Source organism: Suricata suricatta, chromosome 2 (assembly GCF_006229205.1).
Source record: "Suricata suricatta isolate VVHF042 chromosome 2, meerkat_22Aug2017_6uvM2_HiC, whole genome shotgun sequence".
NCBI classification, from domain to species: Eukaryota; Metazoa; Chordata; class Mammalia; order Carnivora; family Herpestidae; genus Suricata; species Suricata suricatta.
In genome coordinates, this window is record NC_043701.1 from 79,096,272 (window position 1) to 79,109,109 (window position 12,838).

At 40.8% G+C, this 12,838-nt stretch overlaps 1 long non-coding RNA gene across 2 annotated transcripts in view; it reads right to left on the reverse strand.

Annotated features, from left to right (window-relative positions):
• Positions 1-12,838, reverse strand: part of LOC115306575 — a 156,013-nt gene that overhangs the window by 122,432 nt on the left and 20,743 nt on the right. The window contains exon 3 of one of the 2 annotated variants that reach the window (XR_003915380.1): positions 7,988-8,595. The exons of the other annotated variant lie outside the window; for it this stretch is intronic. This is a non-coding gene — a long non-coding RNA (uncharacterized LOC115306575). Of the gene's footprint in view, positions 1-7,987; positions 8,596-12,838 lie in introns of those variants that run through there. 2 annotated transcript variants of the gene reach the window in all.

Sequence of the window (12,838 nt, forward strand, 5' to 3'; positions counted from 1 at the left end):
ATAAATAAATATAAAAAAATATGACTCACTCATGTGTTAACTGTCTAAGATATTTTGGTAAAACATTTTTCTAGACGAAGTTGGTCTAAATGACTGGTCCTCAATTTTGGACAGTCTTCTGAAACTTAGTCACAAGACTTTTATAATACTTTTGAGAAAGAGCAGTCCAGGGTCTTGCAACTTATAAAACTTAAGGGTAGTGTTCTAATGAATTGGAAAATAAAATACAAATATCGACCATCTCCTATAACAGGTAGTCTCTAGGGTCTTAATTCTAAGAACTTTGATAATTTCCCTATTGTATAGATCTCAGAAAGGGCTGATTGATTTGGATGACGCTTAATCAATAAGTAATGGGGTAGAAATTATTTCTGGTTGTGTCTGATGCATGTTGATTTCTCATACACCACAAAGTAGATCAATGGGAAGAATTATAACTTCTAATTTTCTTCTCTGTCAAGATTGGAGCAGAGGCAGGAGGAGATGCTTACAGGAGGCAGGTCAGTTCATCCTATGTTGGTTAAAGTGTGCTTGACCCTACAGGAAATCATACGCTACAACATTTTCCAGGTAGTTTTTTAGGGAACTTAGAGGTTCCTGGACTCAGGACCCCAAACACTGTGCAGACAGCAATGGTTCCCCTATAACCATAGGATAAAAGTTAGCATCCAAACTCTACATTTTGGCATTCAAGACCCTCACCAGTCTGCCTCCAATCTAACAATTTTGCTTAAACCATTTTTATTGTGAACTATACCAAACGCATATAAAAATGTATAAAATGTGTATGTATGGTTTAATAAATAGTAATTATAACAGTAGCTATTACATTCTAGGTACAGTGATCACAGTGCCTTCTTCCTATTATCATATTGGGTCTTCACAAAATCTTAAGGTATCCTTATTTTGAAGACTCCAAGGGGAGGTGGGTGGGTGGGGGCTAAGTTTAAGTAACTTGCTCAAAGTCATACAGCCACACAGACGGATGTGAATTTCAGTCTGTCTGACTAGAATTATGTTTGGTATAACATGTCCTCCCCATGCTACTCAGGCATATCATCAACTTTTCTCTCCTTTTCCTAAAGGAAGTGAAAGGAAATAAAGATTTGGTTAACCTATATTGAGTGCCTGGTATTGTACAGGATACTTCAATATCTTATTTAATTCTCAAAATAATTTAAAGCAAATTGTTTTATTCTTATAATCAGCACCTAACTATATGGTGACCTTCATTTTCCTCTACTCCCACATTGAAGAAGGACTAAGTACTTGGTGGGTTAAGTGATGGGTTAAAGTCTATAGCACATTAACTAGAAATGGACAGTTCACTAAAGATTTGGTGGGTGGCAAGTCCTCCACCATACTGGATCTTCCTATTCTAAACTGTGAAGTTCCAATCTGGGACCACCTCTTCTCAATTCTCAAGTGCCTTTCTTCCAAAACCTTCTCAATCATATTGTCCCCATTTGTCTTCTTCAATGGGATTTGATTCAGAAATAGGGTAGAATTCAGGGTATTTTTTTTCTTCTTCTTTAAATGTTTATTTATTTATTTTGAGAGAGAGAGAAAGCGAGAGCGAGAGCGGGGGCGGGGGCGGGGGAGGGGCAGTGCACTGTCAGTTCAGAGCCAGGGCATTCAATTTTAAGCACTAAACAGCTGATGGTAAAAAAATTTTAGCTTCCTTTCAAGAGCTCTTTAACTTCCATTGATAAGCAATTCAGTTAAGAAGGAAAAAAACCTGTGAGTTTAACCAAATAGAAAATGCATACAAGGTGTGCCTGGGTAACTTAGTCGATCGAGCCGACTCTTGATTTTGGCTCAGGTCATGATCCCAGGGTGGTGAGATCAAGGTCCAGCCAGCCTCCACCCTGAGGATGGAGCCAGCTTAAGATTCTCTCTCTTTCCCTCTACCTTTCTCCCTTGCTTGTGCACTCTCTCTCTAACATAAAATTTAAGAAAAGAAAGAAAATGTACAGAGTAACTTTATGCCCCTATGTTATGTGGCAATTTTAATTATGTTTAAGATGCTAAGTTCAGATGCATGAAATCATATAGTGGGAACTCTTTAAATCTGCCTTTTACTCAGCTCAAAGCTCTTGAGACTTACACCATTGTGCATATCACTAGTATGATATTTTTTATTATAGAGTATTTTTTTATTGCAGACTAACTGTATAGATGTGCCAAAATTTATTTATCCATTCACTAGCTGTTGAGCACTTAGGCTGTTTCCAGCTTTTGGTGGCTATGAATAAACCTATAGACATTTATATATAGGTCTTTGTGTGGAGGTATGTTGCTTCTCTTGGGTAAATTCCTAGAAATGGAAGGTCTATGTTATATGTTAAGTTGATGTTGAAAGTTAATGTTTCACTGCTAAACTCATTCAAACATGGCTATGTCATTTTACATTCCCACCAGCACCATATAAGAATTTCAGTTATTCCACATTGGGGCACCTTGGTGGCTTAGTCGGTTAGGCGTCAACTTCAGCTCAAGTCATGATTCGGCAGTTTGTGAGTTAAGCCCCAAATCAGGCTCTGGGCCGATAACTCAGAGCCTGGAGCCTGATTTGGATTCTGTGTCTTCCTCTCTTTCTGCTCCTTGCCTGCTCACCCTCCATCTCTTTATCTCTCAAAAATAAACATTAAAAAATTAAAAAAAAAGATTTTCATTTATTCCACATCCTCAACACTTACTATTTTAAAATTCTAGCCACTCCGATGGTTGTATAACAGTATCACATCAGGGTTTCATCTGTATTTCTGCAACAACTAATCACATGAGCATCTCTTCATATGCTAATTTGCCATATTTATATTTCTTTAGTGAACTCTATTCAAATCTTTTGCCTGTTTTTAACAAGGTGGTTTGCTTTCTTATAAGTTTTTTCTTTTGAGAGAGAGAGAGAAAGAGAGCACAAGCAGAGAGCACAGAGGCAGTTGGAGAGGGAGAGGGAGAATCTTAAGCAGGCTGCGTGCCCCGCTGGAGCCTGATGTGGAGCCCAACGTGGAGGCTGACACAGGGCTCAATCTCACAAATACAAGATCATGACCTGAGCCAAAATCAAGAGTCAGAAGATTAACTGGCTGAACCACCCAGGCTCCCTATGCTTTCCTATGTGAGTTTTAAGGTGTCTTTTATATATCCTGATATAATTCCTTTATCAGATATGTAATTTAGAAATATTTTTCCCAATCTTTTTCTTGCTTTTTAATTTTCTTAATATTGTGTTTCAAAGGGGAGGCATTAAATTTTTTTTTAATGTTTATTTACTTTTCACACACACACACACACACACACACACACACACACACACACACACACACAGGGTGAGCCGGGGAGGGGTAGAGAGAGAGGGATACACAGAATCCGAAGCAGGCTCCAGGCTCTGAGCTGTCAGCACAGAGCCTGATGTGGGGTCCAAATCCACAACCCATGAGATCATAACCTGAGCTGAAGCTGGACGTTTAACCAACTGAGCCACCCAGGTGACCCTAAGAGGAAGTGACTTAATGAAGTCCAGTTTACCAACTTATTCCTTTAAAGGTTCATCATTTTTATGTCCTAAGAAAGATGATAAAGATTTTCACCTATTCTTTTTTCCTAGCAGTTTTATAATAGCATCTATGCCTAATTCTCTAAACCATCTTGAGTTAATTTTGTACATGGTGGCAAAGACCCTCGTTCATAATTTTTGCATATGAGCATATGAATATCCATTTTTCTCATAACCATTTATTGAAAAGACTATTTTCCACTGTTGAATAGCCTTTGTTGAAAATTAATCAGCTATATATGTGTCGATTTATTTCTGATTCTCTTCTGTTTATCCTTATGCAAATACCACATTGCTTTTATGACTATAGATTTATCCTAAATCTTGAAATCAGATGGTGGACTACCTGCAGCTTTCACTACATTCGTTATAGAGTTGTCAAGTTTGGAAAAGCCAAGAGGGGAACCTTTTCTCACATAGGTACTCTGAACACTTGTACATATTGTGGAAGCATCCCTTTGCTTCTAATAATAATTTATATCAGCTGCTATTAAACCTTATTTATCTAAGAATTCATTGTAAATTCTTGCTTTCATGTTTCTTTGCGAATGAACCCCTTAAATGAATCACTTCATGTCCATGATGTGTGTAATTTGTCATGGAGGTCACAAATACCAGGTCTCCAGCACCATGGGAGGCCAGTGGGCGGCATTGCTGAACAGCTCCACTTTTCAGACTGTCAAATTATCTTGTTCTCCCATGGTTTCCTGATGCCTGGGAGCCTGGCACCTCACTTCAGAGCCTTTGAAAACAGGTTGTGCAGGTTGCATTTGAAATGGCAAAGAGCTCACTTTTAAGTCTTGGGAATTCCGGGAAAGTAGAAGCACTTTCACCAATTCAGTCCATGGAAATGAGGAATCAAAAACATTAGTCATGCAAACTATTATGTCACAAATCAAGGGGATTTATGCTGAAGACAGAGCCCTAGCCTTGTCTTTCAAATGCAGGGACCCTCTCCTCTGTCACCAAAGGGATTTTTATTTTGGACAGAAACTTCTTTTGCTAGAGTATTTTCAGAGCGGAAGAAGTATATATAACATCACACTTACTACTCTATAATTATTTTCCTATCTGTAATTTTCTCTCTCCAAACTACTGACAGACAAAACTTGATAAATAGAGGACTTTCATAGTAAGTGACAAATGTATGCATAATAGCAGCTCATTTGTTTAGCAATATTATTGAAGAAATGTAGTAAAGTACCAGCTTAAAAATAAGACATTTTTTTCTAAAATGAATTATACACTTCCTTATGCTCATAATGGAATCTGCTCAACAAATTTAATCTCCCCTATTAGCTCAGGCACTGTTGGAGATGTAGTCTTGTTTGTCTCCAAACGAAATGACCGTACTTTTTACTTCCTGTGTGCACTTACTAGCTTCCCTCCCATCCTGCTGGTATTGGCCTTTTATTTGCAAACTGCTGTATTAGAAATGAGATAATGGATCTTGCTGGAACTGTTAGAAGGAGCACATGGGTTATGTGTGGGGACCAGAGGCTTCTCTTATGAATTCATGATTTCTTTTCATTAAACTTTGTGACATGGTTTCCTTCCCCAAGTGACTCAAAGGTTCTTGGCATTGTCATAGATAGTTAAAATCTCTGGAAATAACCGTGTGTGTGTGTGTGTGTGTGTGTGTGTGTGTGTGTGTGTGTGTGTGTGCGTGCGCACACGCACACTTGCTGGAAAGTCTGGTGTGTATCTGTGTGTTAAATACATGAGAGGTAAATGCATGAATATATACATATAATATGTATTTTAAGTTCCTCAAGAGTATCTCTACATATTTATGTCTAACATAAACTAATCCCTAAATAAATGTTAGTTGAATGAATGAAAAAAAAAACCCATAGACTTTGCATGTATTGATAGGTAGTAGCCATAGCAACTTTGATAAGTTTATAATACTTCCTGCAACATGGGATATGTGTTATATCACCCTGGAATGATGCCCCAATTCCTTCTGGAAGAGACGGTTATGCTGAGAGCATTGTTAGGACCACTGGCCACACCAGCTTTGGGGGCTAAACTTCCAGCAACTAGCTTTGTGTAGAAGGCTGTTAAGAGTTCCACCAGTGCCCACCCAGCTCAAATCCCCTCTCCAGGGACTAGGGGCACGGTCAGTCTAATTTTCCTCAAAAAATAAAAGCTTATTTGCCACTTTTTAGTGAATAAAATGCTATTTAGAATATTCATATCAAAGGCAGTTGCAGCATCAGGATTTCCCTACTGCTGTTAGACTGAATGGGAGTGGATTCTTGAACTGCAAATGCTATTGAGTCCAGAAAAGAAAGTAGAACACCATGGTTTAGAAGCAGCACCTGGGTGGCTCAGTAGGTTAAGCATCCAACTTCGGCTCAGGTCATGATCTCGGGGTTTACAAGTTCGAGCCCTGCATCAGATTCTCTGCTGTCAACACAGGCCTGCTTTGGATCCTTTCTCTCTCTGCCTCTCCCCTGCCCATGCATTCTCCCTCAGAAATAAATAAACATTAAAAAAGAGAAGCAATTAGCTGTATTTCCCTCCTGGCATCAACCAGTAAAATATAGTTTGTCTGAGTGTAGAGAAGGATAGGTGGCCCCGCGTCCCACAGATTTCATCTGAGAGAAATAATAAAATGAAGATTAATAAATTAGACTGTCTCTATCATGAAATGATAAGATATTTTATTTGGCAGAGTCTTGTTTAAAAATGATTCCCATTAGTCTTTTACCCTTTTTAATGACATTTGGAGCCTTCATCCATGAAGAACCAGTTATTTCTAATGGTATCTATAATTTTTCTTTTAGTGCTTATTAGGCTGGTTTTGTATTCACATCCTCTTCTAAACTATACTAACTTGATGCTTAAAATGACTAGTTTAGATCCCCAAATTGCATGAAGTTGACTCTGATTTTGAAGTGACTCACTTTCCTGACAACAAGCAGCAAGTGAGCAGATTGTGATCCCAGGGAAAAGACTGCACAGAGGGACAACATGGAAGAATACAAAATCTCACCAAAGACTCCACTGCAAAACCTTGGATGATCCCTTTGCATACACAGGGGATCTGACCTAGCCATCAACAGCCCAAATCTGTAAGGCCTTCTAATCAAAATAATCCCAAGGTTGTGGTATCTGCTAGGACTCAAATTCAAGATTAAGTGCCCACCCTGTCAGTTGGAAAGACAAGATGAAGAGTTAACCTTATGATATGGAAATGTTAACAGGACATGAATCTTTGTAAAACTGTAACAGACCTCCTCCAGCAAAGATATAGCCTGTCATTAGTCTTCACATTGCACAACTGACTCAAACTGTATCTGTGTAGCATTCATGTTTAGGAAAAATGTACCCTTACAAGTAGTGGGTGTATTGGTAAACTAATGAAGCTTAAACCTCAGAGCCCTTCCTTTTTTAAAGAAATCTTCACATTGGTATATAATTTTGCATTTGTCATTTAAATGGTTTTTTTTGGGGGGGGAGTACGTGGGTGGCTCAGTTGGTTAATTGTCCAGTTTCAACTCAGGTTATGATCTCATGGTTTGTGAGTTCAAGCCCCACGTCAAACTCTGTGCTGGCAGCTAGCTCTGAGCCTGGAGCCTGCGTCTTGGGATTCTGTGTCTCCCTCTCTCTCTGCTCCTCCCCTGCTCACTCTCTGTCTCTGTCTCTCTCAAAAATAAATAAACATTAAAAAAATTAAATGTTTTTTTTCTTAAAGAAGGCCCCAATATTATCCAAGCTCTGGTCCACAAGACCTGTCTTTGCCCAGAGGTTACTAGTGGGGTTTCTACCGGTGACAGGTGTGACAGAAATGGCAGATGTGTGGGCCTCAGTCTTCTCCGTACCACACACATCTAAACATTACCCTTTTGTTTCCACCATTTGTCTGGCTTGGTTCTGTTTCTGACGCTCCTGTTGCCTCACAGTTGGTATCGTGTGTCCATCCAAAGAGCATCTCCCTTGAATTTCACTCTGTCAGACCTGTCTATCTGTCTCTTCTATTTCTCTCCAGCAGCAGGCAATAACCCAGGCATTCTGCTTATATCTGGTCTGGTGGATAATAGTCTTATTTGGGGTTTGGTGGGTGGGCTGCTAAACGTGGAGACTTGTGCATATCTGTAAATCTCAAGTGTTTCTCATCCTTGGAGCTGTGCTTACCTTTTGCATATAATTCACAATTAGTTTTTCTGAGTTAGCTGTCCCTACCAAAATCACCAGGTACCCTGTTGAAAGCATTTTGTGTGTTTCAGTGTCACTGAACCTCTAATACTATAGGATATCTAAGGTTAGACTGCGAAGGTAAAAATTTGTAAATTAAGACCAATTGTTTTGTTATTACAGAAAGTCAGGATTTTTTTTTTTTTTTAAACAAAAGTGAACACATTCTTTCTGGACTGGCAGACCCAGCTTTCTTGATGATTTAAAAAACTTGGGAGACTCTGATAGCCGTCCAAGTATTTGAAAATTGTATCTTCTTGTCAGAATTGAGGGCCTTTTAATACTGTTGAGGTGGGTGCTGGTAAGATGCATTCATAATCGACGTGGTGCTGTGATGTTGCCTGTAGTTTACAAACATCCTTCCTTATCTATCTGAATGCCAGTGTATGACAGAGGCAAGGATTCTTGTCCACTTGGGCTTGGGCTCAGCACTCCGACAGTTGGCTTTTCAAGTGCAGCTGAATGGAACACAGTGTGAGGAAACCACTATTCCTTGCTGATTTTCAGAGCTTTGGAAACGGACAGAGTGCCTCTCCCTGCTCTGCAGCCTGGACAACAGCTTTCTTCCACCAAGGAAATCAGTAAGGCCAACCTCTTTGAAACACAGCCCTCTGGCTACAAGTATAGGACATTTCTGGAAAGTTCTGAATATGCTCTCCATTTGGAGTCTGACACTGTTGTCCCTTCTTGGACGTAATGCCCCTTGACTTCAGTGGGTGTTCTGCATGAAGGAGGACTCTGGGATTTGCTTTTAAGGAAGTTTAATGTTTTAAATTGTTAGGTCTGGGAACTATCCACATATCCATTGAATGTCTCCTTTTCTTTCCAAACTCCTGTGGAAATGAGAGGTCTGTTATGAGCTAAGTATGGGGTGATATGGAATTATTAAAATACACAATTTTGTACAAGGATGAGTGACTTTTTTCCCCTCTGTGCCCATTGATTTAAAACTCTTTCTGAGCCTACATGGACACATCCCAGTGCTCTTCTCTAAGAAAGATTAAGGATTAAGTGCCCTACCCTTCCTATCTGGTTTTTTTTTTTCCTTACAAAAGTTCTCAGCCTGTCTTCCTGCCACTCTTCCTGGGATCATGACAGAGATACACAAGTGAAGACTGATTTCAGAATAAGCACGTCTGTGCAGAGGAGTGAATAAGAAAAAAATAATGGCAGCCTGAAAGCATACAGAGCTTTACAGAAATGATGTACCTCCTGTAAAAATCTCAACTGCTCCAAGAGTCTCGGTTTCATGGAATGCCTCTTTGGAATGATTTTCTTTTTCAGTGGCTGCAATACATAAAGGCCACTGAAACTTGCTGTTACCCTCCCCTGCTTTTCATAAACCCCTCAAGTCCGGGTCAGCTTTCATGCATCTAAGCCCGGGTGGCAACTCTGGTTTAAATGCCATTTCATGCCTGATAAAATTTCATTAGGCATTTTAACTTTTAATTTTTTTTTATTGACTTATCGTGCAGATGGAGAGAAATGTTTAGAAAGGAAAAAAATTTAAACAGGGATTTACTGAAGTCATGTTTCAGTAAGGAAGGAAATACCATCGACTTTATTACAGCTGCCTAATGTTTTCCACAAACTGTAGAAATAGTGCGTTGTATCTCAGTGACCTACAATAGCAGCTGACTGCTTGCACATGATGGAAATGCAATTTTGGGTTGGCTAAAAATTAACTATTTAATGCCCTGGTGTCTCTGTCTTACTGTATTTTGTGTCTGGTTTGCTCTATATGCTCTTTCCAACCTGTGGTCATTTACTGCAGGTTTGAATGTGGGTGTGCAGCCTGCTGAGAGGCAGCTGGGGTTGGGGAGAGGCCACACCAGATACTCATGTGTCTGTTTGCTGTCCCTACATGGTTCTAAGAGCTGATATGAAGATTTCCTCTGCTTTCTTCCTGTGTTCCCTTCACCTGCCCCCCTTAACCCCCCAGCCCAAACCAGCCAGACCCCTCCCCCTCTCCCTCTCTCCCTCCCTTAGCTAGGCCTTATCTGGTATGTTCAGTGATGTGATAAAACAAAAAGGGAAGTTTTTGATTGCCCAAACACACCCTTTGGAAAGATTCCAGCCAGAGAAGAGTCCGTTAAGGAAAGCGAGAACAGTGTGGGGAGGCCTAGGTGCCAGGATTGAGGAAAATGCAAGCTTAGGAGGAAAAATAATAACATGCTAGAATGGCAGTGGTGGTTTCGAGAGGTCTGGAGGGTGGAGGGAGTTGAAAAAGGAACTTGCCTAACGAGGCCTCTCTGAAGATTTACTGCTGTGGCTGCTGCGGGGAAGAGGGTCCGGAGAAAAGATGTTCTGCCCTGACTAGCTTCACAGGAAGTCAGACAGGGCTTGCATTCTCTGGCAGGCAGAGAAAAGACACTGCTCAGCCAGCAGCATCTATGCACTTCCAGTTTAATTGTTTTTAAAGAGCCCCTTCCACACAGCATTTGTGACCCTTACACATACTGTTCTCAAGGCAGAAAACCAAACGGGGAAACCATTCTGGATGAGAGACATTCCCAATCTGTCATAAGGATGACCACATCAATTCCTGGGGGTACCATTCCCTTCCCTAACTGCACCTCTCAGGTAGCTCAGGGCTCATCCTGCAGCCATTAGCTTCTTGGCCGAAAGGACAGAACAGATCATCCATGGAGGTTGGAACACTCTCTGTCCTTTACCTAGTGGACTGGGGGCTCACCTCTCCCCTGCTTCTCCAGCAGGACCCAAAGCCCCTCTTACTTCCAAGGACTGGAAGTGAAATTCTGAAATTCCGCAATACAAATTCCACAGCACTGGGTCCTGATCTCAAATGGATGCTCTCTTCATGCTGAAGGAACTACAAGGATGAAACCACTGGTGGAAAATACTATCTTTCAGGCGAGAGAGCTCCATCTCTCCACCTTTGGAGCAGATAGGATCACTGCCATTTTACTTACAGTGAACAGAAGTGATTTGCTCAAGGACACAGAAATACTCGTCCTTAGAACACTCCTATTCCATCTGCCCAATGGAGAATACGGGCATTCTGCTCCCATGGACTGGCTGATGTCATCTTGAAATCGCAATCTGGGTAATAAATCAGAATCCTTCAAGGGGAAAAAAGATAAATGGGGTTCTGGGTGTTTTCTCACAAAAGACAGGAAAGCAGCCCATCTGGTCCACCATGTAAATCACAGTAAGTAAGGCAGAATATGGAAAGAGATTCAGAGTTCGAGATTCCAATCCCATCCTAAAATGAGGCTGAACTGGGTTTGAATAAAGTGAACTCAACTCATCAGGAAGCTCAGATAGATCCAAGGAAAGGCTGAGGCTGGGGAGAAAAGCAATGGAAGACTCCAATGGCAGAGACAGGTTTTTGCTTATTTGTCTCCGAGACAGAGAAACAGAGCAGCAGGAGGAGGGGAGTCTCCCCTTGTTCACTGGGTGGTGTGTGGCAGCGGACAGAACGCTGTGTGCTGGAGGTGTGCTCGGGACAGCTGAGTGTGCATGCTGGGTTCTGCCAGTGGTCTTTCATCAGCTTCAGGTGCCTAGTCAGTGCTGGGCATGAGTGCGTGTTTGTGTGTGTGGGTGTGAGCATGCACATGCTTGTGAGAGAGACCAAGAGGCAGAAAGACAGAGAGAGAGAGAGAGAGAGAGAGAGAGAGAGAGAGAGAGAGAGAGAGATTCACAAACATGTAGAACAGTATATTTTCTAGACATGTTTCCGCCTCCTTGAATGAATAAGTGTTACAAAGAACTTCTTCCCGAGGAAACCTAAGCATAAAATAAGCACTTCATTTAACATCTATTCTTATGAAAGATAAAGGAGCTTGCTATTTATCTACTGAACAAGTTTTCCCCTTCCTCCTTAGTAACAGAAACCTTATTTGGTTTGTAGTGGGGCGTGTGTGTGTGGGAGAAGCAAATTGCCTATAAAGCATTTATTTCTCATTTCTCCCTTGTTGCAAAGTTCTGGCCAATATGATGTAACATAAATTTATTTGGTGGAACATCTAGGAAAGTTCCTAAAAAGAAAAACAGACAGAAGGCAGCTCTCTTGTCATTGTAAAGTAAAAGCTGGGTCCTGACGATGTCAGAGCAGGAAGGTAGAAGTAGCCCATGTCTCTAATGGTGTCTCAGTGGCTGCATAAAAACTGTGGGTTTCCCTTCCCAGATTTCTTTTACAAGAAAGAATAAATCCCTAATTTGTTTAAGCCACTGTGACAGGATCTGTGTTACTAGCAGGCAAAGCCAATTCCTGACTGATACAGAAGGCAAGCTGCTTACTCTTTTCTCAATACATGGGTAGTACACGTGACACAAAGAAGTGAATGCTCCCGCTATAAAGTAAGTCAGTAAACACATAGAGTAAGTTCTAACTCAGGGCTATTCCATTCAACCTTTAAGATGTGAATGTCATAACCGTTACTGTCACAGACCCTTTTGAGAAACTGTAGGACTCTGCAGACAATCTTCTTAGGGAAGATTTACATAGAAAATCTTTACATTTACATAGAAAATCTTCATACATAATCTCAAGCATTTTATGGAATCAGTGAAGCCCATCCATGAAGACCTTGTTAAGGATTTCTGCATTAGGTCACAATTACTTCAAAACCAGAAAAGAAGGGACTAGATCTGGCTTGGCTAGTGGGCAGTACATTCAGAGTCTTTTTCTCAGGGAAGCCCAGGGGTAAATTGGGTCACCTGGGAAGTCACAGTCTTTCCAGGAGCTTTCAACAAGAGCAACCTAAATCTTTGGATATGGGGTTACATGGTGAGACCATTGGTGCAGGAGAAATCAGGTGACACTCAGGCCTGATGGGCCCCCTAGGAACTGGCTAGACCATTATGGGGAGCCTCAAGAACTTTGGAGACTAGCTGTAGTCCAAAATGAAATGAATGAATGAATGAATAAAAAAGTGAGCTAATTCATTCTGTAAACCTGAGCAAAGGATGTTGGAAAGGGCATTGTGATTCAGTGTGAACCATCTTTGGAGAAGTATACATTCTTGTTCTTGGATTTTAATACATTTTGAATAGTCTTATGAGACTTCCTATGTTTGTGGGACACACTGACAAGATATTCTGAATAGTTAG